This window comes from Aotus nancymaae, unplaced genomic scaffold (assembly GCF_030222135.1).
Source record: "Aotus nancymaae isolate 86718 unplaced genomic scaffold, 86718_ANA_hifiasm-v0.15.2.pri h1tg000046l, whole genome shotgun sequence".
In the NCBI taxonomy this organism is placed as follows: Eukaryota; Metazoa; Chordata; class Mammalia; order Primates; family Aotidae; genus Aotus; species Aotus nancymaae.
In genome coordinates this window covers 31,647,577-31,657,046 of record NW_026988460.1, presented here as the reverse complement: position 1 = coordinate 31,657,046, position 9,470 = coordinate 31,647,577, and the positions used below count along the sequence as shown (strand labels likewise).

At 42.2% G+C, this 9,470-nt stretch overlaps 1 pseudogene; it reads right to left on the bottom strand.

Annotated features, from left to right (window-relative positions):
• Nucleotides 1-6,170: 6,170 nt before the first annotated feature.
• Nucleotides 6,171-6,283, bottom strand: LOC135268947 (small nucleolar RNA U13; annotated as a pseudogene).
• Between the last annotated feature and the right edge of the window lie 3,187 nt (nt 6,284-9,470).

The window sequence follows — 9,470 nt, the reverse complement described above, 5'->3', positions numbered from 1 at the left end:
ATTGGGATTACAGGTGTGAGTCACTGCACCTGGCCTCAGGACTGTTCTTTTTAAGCACCCAAGGAGACAAGAAAAGCCCCATCTTTCTCTGCTACAACTCTTGTCACTTCACACCCATATTAAAGGTGCCCATTGCATCATCTAATCCTTCAGTCCATTTATACAACAGTGTGTATTGGTCTAAATCAATTAGTTCACCCAGGGCCTTCAAAGCTTTTTCTGGTTGTGAGATGAAAGCCTTTGTCTCTCCTTAAAGCAATTTTAAGCATCAGTGAACAAGTGGGGGAACTAGATTTTTGGTTTAAGCATGTAGAAAGCTTTTCACAGCCTGCTGCCATTCATTTGTAAAGAGGCCACTCTGCTGGCATTTGTCAAAATCCTGCAGTCCTTGAACACCTGGAGAATCCTGGATGATCTGGGGATGGCCACTGCCCACAGGCAAGATCTGGGGATGAAGGAATTCTAGTCACTGGCTCTCAACTGCCTTTCTGAAGCCTCTGTGGAGGGGCTGCCAGGTGATGGTGTAGGCACCTGACCAACAGAAAGTGCCTTAGGATGGAAGGGCGAGGCTGGAGGCCTGAGGGCTGCAGGTGCATCTTCCAGGATAACAAGAATGCTCTGGCCACTGGGGTCTGTTCTGTGTATGCGCATGGCACAAAGGTGTGCCAGTCTATTGCTGCTTTCATGCAGAGTAAATAATATTGACAGGAATGAATAATAATGATCTTTGTGCAGAAGAAGGGGTTTTCAGACAAAGCACTAGCAGCAGGAGATAGAAGATGAAATAAAATAGAATGTTAATGTAGCAGGTTAAACGCAAGGGAGGAATTTCCTGACACTGTCTGACTGAGGTGGTTTGAGTAGGAGACCAGGTCGAGAGGCATAGGTTAGATTATCCTGGATCTATCAGTCAATAAATATAACAGATATAATCAAGAGAATAAAATTATATTGATTGTATCCTGAAATGATAATAACACAATTCAGGAAGTTGCTTTCTTCTAAAACAGAGGTAAGAGTAGGAGATGGAGAAGCACATAGACATTACTGGTAGTGGTCTAGCTCTTGGGGTGGATGGTGGTTACATGAGTGTTTTATTAAATTTCAGTAAAAAAATCTGTCTTAAATACTACAATAAAATCTTTTATTGCATAAAATCTTTTATCAACTAGGTTACATTGTTTTCTGCTATTTTCTTGTACAAATGAAAATTGACTATATCCTTTCTTATCATTTCCTTTTTTCTACTAGATAATTCCCATCAGCATACAAACATTTTCCTCTTCAGCTTTGACCCATTTCTCTGCTTCCCTTTATTGCCAAGTTCTTTAAAAAGAGTTGCCCACACCTGCCATCTCTAATTTCTCTCTTCCAAATCTCTTTTGAATCTACTTGAAGCAGGCTTTCATCCCCATCATTCCACTGAAATGACCTGTGTCCGGGTCCCCAATTACATGCTGTTAAATCCAATGTCATCTCTCAGCCTCAGCTCAACCTATCAGCAGCATTTGACTCTGTTGATTACTTTCAAATAATTGAAACACTTCCTTTCCTTGGATTCTAGGACATCACACTCTTGGTTTTTCTCCTTCCTCATTGGCTGTTCTTTCTCAGTCTCTTTTGCTTGTTCTTCCTCCTCTCCCTGACATTTTGATCTTGGAGTGCCCCAGGATTTACACTTGGACTTCTCTATCTATATGCACTCTCTTTGATCTCATCCAGTCTCATGTTTCAGATATCAAATTTATGTCTTCAGCCCTAATCCTTTCCTAAACGTCACAATATAACATCCAACTGTCTACTTTGCACCATCACATGTCTAATAGGCTTCTCAGGCTGAATACCCCACAACTGCACTCCAAGATTTCTCACCAAACCAGCTTCTCCAGGCTTCCCTGTAGCAGCAAATGCCAACTGTAAATTCTAGTTGCTCAGGCTAAAAAACCTTGGCATTATCCTGGGCTGCTTTTTCTCCCACACCTTAAATCCAATCAGAGCAAATGCTATTGGCTCTGTCTCCAAAAGTCATTCAGAATTAGAGCACTTCTCTCCATGTCCTTCACCTTGGTCCAAGCAAACCTCATCTCTCACCTGGACCATTACAGTGGCTTCCTAACCCATCTCCTGTTTCCACCCTTTCCCTCCTGTGGCCTGTTCTTATCACAGCTGCCTGATCACTTTTTTGGAAACCTAAGACTGATCATGTCATTCCTTTATTTAGAACTTTCAGTGGCTCCCACCTTATGCAAATAAAAGTGAAAGTAATCCGCAAGCCCTTAAACAACTCTCGGAACACACATTTTCTCTTTTCTCCTTCTTCACTACCCTCCAGCTATGCTGGCCATCTTACTATCCCTCAGAAAGGCCAGACCTTCTCCTGCCTGAAGACTTACACTTGCATTTCCTCTGCCTGGAACATGATTTCCTCAGATAGCCACATGGTTCACTCCTTAGCACCTTTGGTTCGTATCCAAATGTGACCTTCTGAGGGAGTCTTATCTGACTCTTTTAAGTGGAACACCAATATCCCTTCCAACGCCTCCCTTGCTTTACAGTCATTACATACTATGTATTTTTAAATTTTTGTTTTATTAATTTCTCTATATTTTTTCACTGGAGGGCATGGGGTTTTGGTTGTTTTAGTCGCTGCTGTATTTCTGGAGCTAGAACAGAACTATGCACATAATGGGCACCATAAATACTTGTTTACTGAATTAAATTATCTTTTTTATTCTCTCTTTCCACCTTGCTTCCCCTTCCTTCCTTATTCCAAGAGGCCCTTCTGAAAAATGATATGTCAATGTCCTTTCAGCTTTGCATGTTCAGTGTCTTAGGGTCTAAAGTTCTATTTGGCCACATAACGACAGGTCTGGCACCAGAGAGTGGGAATCCTGACTGCCATCTCTACTATCTCAGCCTTATAATAAATATCAACTGTCTCATACCAGCTATGAGCTCAGAAAGTCATTCTCCCTATCCTATGTGGCTTATACTGTGGCTCACTTTCCCCAGATCTTCAGTGTGCCATTTCATAGGAGGAAACAAGAGCGACCCCGTCCCAGCTGCTGCTTGGATCATGATGAGGCTGGAGCTGAGTAGTGATGGTGGGTATACCACAGTCGGGACCTTGGCTCAGATTCAGCACAATTCTGGGATTTAGCTGTAGGGTGTGGTTGTTAGACTCCCCATGGAGCCAATCTATCCGTGTACATAAACTCCTTTCACTTATATATTTGTGGATTTTTTTTGCAGTGTAGCAAATTACCACATACTTAGCAGCTTAAAGCAACACAGATTTATTATCTCAATTTCCATGGGGCAGGAGTCTGGGTAGGCTAGCTGGGTTCTCCGCTAAAGGTCTTGCAAGCATAAAATCTAAGTGTTGGCTAGGGCTGTGCTCTAATATGAGCCCAAGGGTCCTCTTCCATATTCATTTGTTGCTTGCAAAATTCAGTTCCTTGCGGATGTAGGACTGAAGTCCCTGTTTTCTTGCTGGCTTTTGGCCAGGGACTGCTCTCAGCACCTAGAAGCCACCCTCAGATCCTAGTCCTATCGCCCTGTAATGGCAGTTTACAACATTGATGTTTGCTTTCTTCCAGGACAGCAGAGGCACCTGTTGTTTCTTTTGTCTGTTTTTTAAGGCTCACCTGATTAAGTCAGATCCACCCAGGATAATCTTCCTTTTGACTAACTCAAAGTCAACTGATTAGGGACCTTAATTACATCTGAAAGTTCTCTTTTGCCACATAATACTAGTCACAGGAATAATCATAGCTCCTCATATTTGCAGGTCTCATCCACAAAGAGATGATGAGTTTATACAGGGCACATACAACATGGGGTGGAAATGTTGGAAGCCATCTTAGAATCCTGCCTACCACAATATTCCTCTTTGTGAGAGAAAATGATGAGAAGGTCCATCATCTGTCTTCAGAGTTGGAACCAGTGAGGTGACAAGCACAGCCACTCATTGTGGTTGTGGATTCCCTCCTCTTCCTGCGACCTCTGTGTGTAGTCTTTTTCCAGAACTTAGGAGAGCAACACCTCCTATAACTCAATTGTGAAAAACAAACCATAAAATTACACATAAATGAAAATGTCTACCCAATCGAAGTCTACTTCTTTAAGGACTTGAGTGATTGGGGGAAGAAAAGAGAATATTTACCACTGGGAGGTGGGGTGAGTTGTGTGGACAAGATTCCTCCCTTCTTGACACCTGTGTCTTCTGTGGCTGCTCTGATTCTCCTTAGGACTGCCCTGGCCCATATGGCACTTTTGCATACATTAGAAAAGGGTGGTTGCTCAGGGGTAGATGTAGCCCCTTGGGCATATGACCTGACAAGTAGGGTAGGAGCTGAACTTCAGCCCACTCTCACCCTCAGAAAACTGCTTGGTTTTCCTGCCTCCTGAGCCTTCTATTTCTATCCCACATTATTCATCTTCTAAATATGCACAACACTCTCTTGCTCCTCACCATCACCAAAGGAAAAAGAAAAAAGAAAAGAAAACCTCAGTCCTTGGTTTTCTCTCTATCTTCCCTTCATGAGAATTCCTATCCTCCTATCGGTAGAAGTTTTCCAGCTGGCTCTCTGCATAGATGACTCCAATCTACACCTAAAGTCTCAACCTCCCTGCTCAACTCAGTCCCTTGTCCAAATGTCCTGGACCTCATTCAAACAAGGTCACAAAAGGCACATCATCTTCCCCAAGGCCGGCCCCATAGTGCTGTCAGTGGAGACATCCTCCTTCCTGTTATTTCACTACAAACCTAAGAATCACCCTTAGCCACTCCCCTCTGCCTCTTCTCACACAGCCCATCTGCTTCTCACCTACAGGCCCTGTGCCTTTGTCTGTTTCTTGCCAGTCTCACTGCTCCACACTGATCTAAGCCCTTAGCGTCTTACATTCACCTTGTGTTTCAACGATTTTCTGATCATGGTCTCCTCTGTTTCCTCTCCCAGTAGTTCTCAACTTGGGGGTAGTTTTGCATCCCTAGGGTACATTTGGCAATGTGTGATGATGTTTTTTATCATCGCAAGTGGGAGTGGGCTGCTGTTAGCATATAGAGGTTAGGGGCCAGGGCTGTTGCTAAACATCCTACAAAGGAGAGGACAGTCCCCCAAACAAATAATTATCCTACCCTAAATGTCAGTTGTGCTGTGACAAATAAACTGATCTATGCCAATTCCTACAAGCTTCCTGAATGTTACAGCCTTACTCTTCTTAAGAAAATGCACTGTGTACATATTGCCTCCTCACTGGAAAAAAAAATATTTCCCATTTTCTATATCCACATGTCTACTTCTGCTTAAGATGATCTCCCCCTTCCTTTTCTATGCCAGTGTATCCTCCCTTTCTCTTAAGGCCCATAGCAAGCTCTCCAGCCTGTGTGCTGGGCTAGTCTCCATTTGTCTCGCTAGGTCCACTCTCTAGTCTCCCTTCTCTTGCCTGGTGTCTGCACAAGAATTGTATCCCCTGAGCTTCCTTGCTCTCTAGTAGCTGGTTGGATTTGGCCTGTTGGCGGTATCAGCAGGTGATCATATATTGGGTATGTATTTCCCAGCTCCCAAACTGAGCTTCTTGCTTTGCCTCCATAGCCTCAGCTACTGTGTAGCACTCTGTCTTCCATGGAACCAGTTCTCATGTGGCTCCAATAACATCATTCCCTCCCTTGCCCTTTCAGGTCTAGGGGTGGTAACGGCTTCCCACCATTGTTAGTCCCTAAGTTCACCACTGTGATTGGTTCACTCAACTCTGCCCATTCTCTGGTAAATACTTCCGTAGTCAAACTCTTTTGAGTATGCCATCTGCTTCCTGCTGGATCCTCAATGATGCTCAGTCACTTAAGGATTCTCTCTTCTCTTGGCTCTCATACAAAACTTACAGTTGGGACCACTCCTCTGTCATTCAGCATGTACGCCTTGATACTGCCGTGATCCACTTACATCTAGTATTTTCATGGTTTCTAACCATGTTGCAAACTCCATGGGTCAGGGCTATCTAATGCAACATTTCCACTCTCCTCACATGGTGTCTGCTCAATCAATGTTTACCAATGAAAATTATAATAAAATGTGTTGGAAAATTACATGATTTTATAAATAAAGTGACTTTAAATGATTTATTTTCTTTTGTACCACAGTTATTTGAGGTGATTCTTTTTCTTCTCATGTCAGATGGGTAATGTGATGTGAGAAGAAAAAGTTGTAACAAGGTTTGAGGGCGTCACATCTCATACATATATGTGAACACCCAATCATCACGCTTAGAACTACAAGAGGAATGAAGTGATTTTGAACACAGTAACTTTTCCATGACATTTCTAAACCAGCATGTGCTTTGGGACTTGAGTTCTGCTGCTCCAATGCTCTGTTTTGCTTACTTCCTGGTTCTTGATGGCATGCTGTGTATTTGTGGCGGCTGCATAAGGAACTCTAAGTAAAACTGGTAATTTCTCTACTGGCCTCCTTCTTTGAAACCAGTATTCTCTCCCTTCAAAGCCCTTGCTGCGTTATGCTATGCCTGGTCTGCAGGGAGCAGATATTCCATGTGCTCCCTATGTCTAAAGGCTGCTGCTGCACCGTGCCCAGACGTGCTTCATAATGCCTTTCTGTCCCGTGATTCACTTCAATGAGTTTTTATTTAAATATTTAATGATGTAAAAAGTGGTGTAAGTGCCCCCTTAGGGAATCTTGGTGAAGTACAGGGATGTAATCAAATGGTTTGCAAATTGTCCTTATTTATTTATAACTCTAATTTTAAAAGGACCAGAGTTATAAAAGAGATGTTCACATTTCACAGAAATGTTATCCTAAGGAATGAGGGACAATTATTCCTAGGAAAAGGGGGCAATGCCAGATCATTTCCTAGAGTTATTGTGCCTTATCCATCAGTGTTGTAATGGTTTTTGTGGGAGTGATTTAAAAAGCTTTTCCTTTTGCTCTCTGCAAATATGTCTCCATCTGCCTAATTCTGCTATGAGGGTCTCAGTTTAACCTCATGGCTCTGGTTATTTTCATGCCAAAATTTACACCCAAAATTTGTTTGCTCTTTACCAGAATGATGAAGAAGATGATTAAAGAGGAATAGTAGGCATTCTGGTTCACAATCCACCTTGATAATTTCATGGAAGGGCTTGGAAAATATGAAGCTGAAATAGAGGCTAAGTGACCAAGGCCATGCTGTGATTTTTGTGGGCAGTAGGAACTTTTATGTTTTTGGACCCCTTCCTCCATTAAAAATATGAAAAATTCATATTTTATGACTGTGTTGGCATAATGGTAAATACATGAATATAATACGTTAAAACATTTTGTATACCCCTAACAGTATTTTGGTCCCTAGGTACTGTGTCTCCTGTGCCTAATGAATGAGTTGGCCCTGTTTGTGAGCAATGGGAAAATAATGTAGCTTAACTCCTTTTTCAGGGTCTAAAGATACCAAGGTTCCAGTCTGTTCTGAATGATGGCTGAGTTGGGAGGTTATAATCACAAATAAGGCAAAGCCTCTGAGAGGCTTTGGGGGGCTTTGAAGGAGTGGGCAGCTGTGGACCACAAAGCTTGGCCACTTCCCAGATATGGGCTGCTCTTCATCTTATCCTAGAGTGACATCACCTTTTCCATAGGTGACAGATAGTGTGATAGTCTCTACTCTGGGAGGGTCCAGGGGACTGTCTCCATCCCATAGATGGTGAGCCTCAAGCATATTGAGATGAGCCTGGGTAGCTTGCTCTTCTTCCTTTGAATCAGATTCTAATGCCTTGCCGCTTTCTTGGCAGCAAGAAGGAAGCATCTTTAAAATATTTTTTTCCTGACTATAAAAGTGATACTGGTTTATTATGAAATTTTAAAAAATATAAGAAGTTGAGATATTTTTTAAAAAGAACAACTCCCTTGATCCTGCCTCCCAGAGCCAACCACTGCTAACTGCTTCATGAGGTTGTATAAATAGGTACACCATACCACAGGTGGGACAGCACTATTTAAGCTTTCGGGAGCCAGCCAGAAGTGCCTGTCATTGCTGCTATTTCTGTGTGATGTCTCTCTCAACTGTAAAATGGCTGGATTTTATAATATTCTCCCTTCAAATGCTTACAAGCTACAATGTTAGCTGGAAAAGGCAGATTGCAAAATTTTTATACAGTATGATCTCAAGTATGGAGAAACATGCATAAAAAATTGAGGAAGGTAATAGATAATTGTATCAACAGTGGTATTAGCTGTCCCTCAGCCATGGGAGCTCCTGTATGGGTGAGGAACAGCTTTTTTGGGAGATGGTAGCTTTTCAGCACCACATAACATCCCCCAGAAGGCAATTTCCTCATTTTCCTTTGAATAAAATTGCTCCTGTTTGCACTCCTTAGAAGAGGGCAAGAGGAACTGTGATCTCTCCATGCCTGAACTTCAGACCTTTGGAGGTTGTTGTCCTCTTTCATTTCCTCTTCCTTGTGCCCACCCATGAAACAGCAGTTTCTTCAGGTTTCTATTTGTGTTCAAGGCTGGCAGTGGGTTTTCCCAGACATCTTCTTGGGAACATGAATCTATTCTCTACATAAAAGCAAAGATACAATTAAAGCTACACATCAGAGAGCAATGAAAGGAACTAACAAGTCCACATTACCATGGAGAGGATGCTACTGAACAAGGTCAATTTCTGCTAGAAGACTCTTCTTACTGTTGCCACAAATGCAGAAAAGCAGCTCCTGGTGCCTATGTGGCCACTCAAGCCTGGCTTATCTGAGAGAGACAGGCATCTGCAGACAAAAGTATTTTGTTTTCCTCAGTGGCTTGATCCAGTGTTTTACCATGTTTCCCTTAGTTCTTACCTAATCTTCCCTACTCAAGTCATCATTCCATGTCTATTTTTCCTGATGAAGACAAGACAGAGAACATTGGCTTGTGCATCCTGACACAATAACTTTCCAAAGCTTGATGCTGGGTTTTCTTCTAAAGTGTCTATATCATGCCCTGAATATGAGAATACCACCAGATTAAGGAACTTTGAGTCTAGATGGTACATTCAATAATTTAATTCAACACTATTTATTTGAGCATACTGTGTGCTAAGCAGGAAAGAAATAGTCAAGGGGAACACAGTCTGCACCAGAAGTCATCAGCAGGTGCTGCATCAGATGCTGTGCGCCAAGATTCCAAGTCCTCTTTTGGTTTTTAAAGTGAGCTTTGGAGTCAGATAAACTTGGGTCTAATTCATTTTTTGCCACTTCCTTCTTCTGTTACCTAGGCTAAGCTGCTCAACTTGCATGAGTCTCAGTTTTGTTACCCACAAAGTGGGGATAATAATACCTATTTCACACGTTGTAGAATAAGTGAAATTCTTTGAGCAAAGCACAATTCCTAAAGTGGAAATTACTCTGTAAATGTTGCTTCTTCCTTGAAGTTTTATGATGATTTGGTGATGGGGACATCAGAGATATTGAGTGTCATATGAAATTGGTTTTTAATTGGAAAATG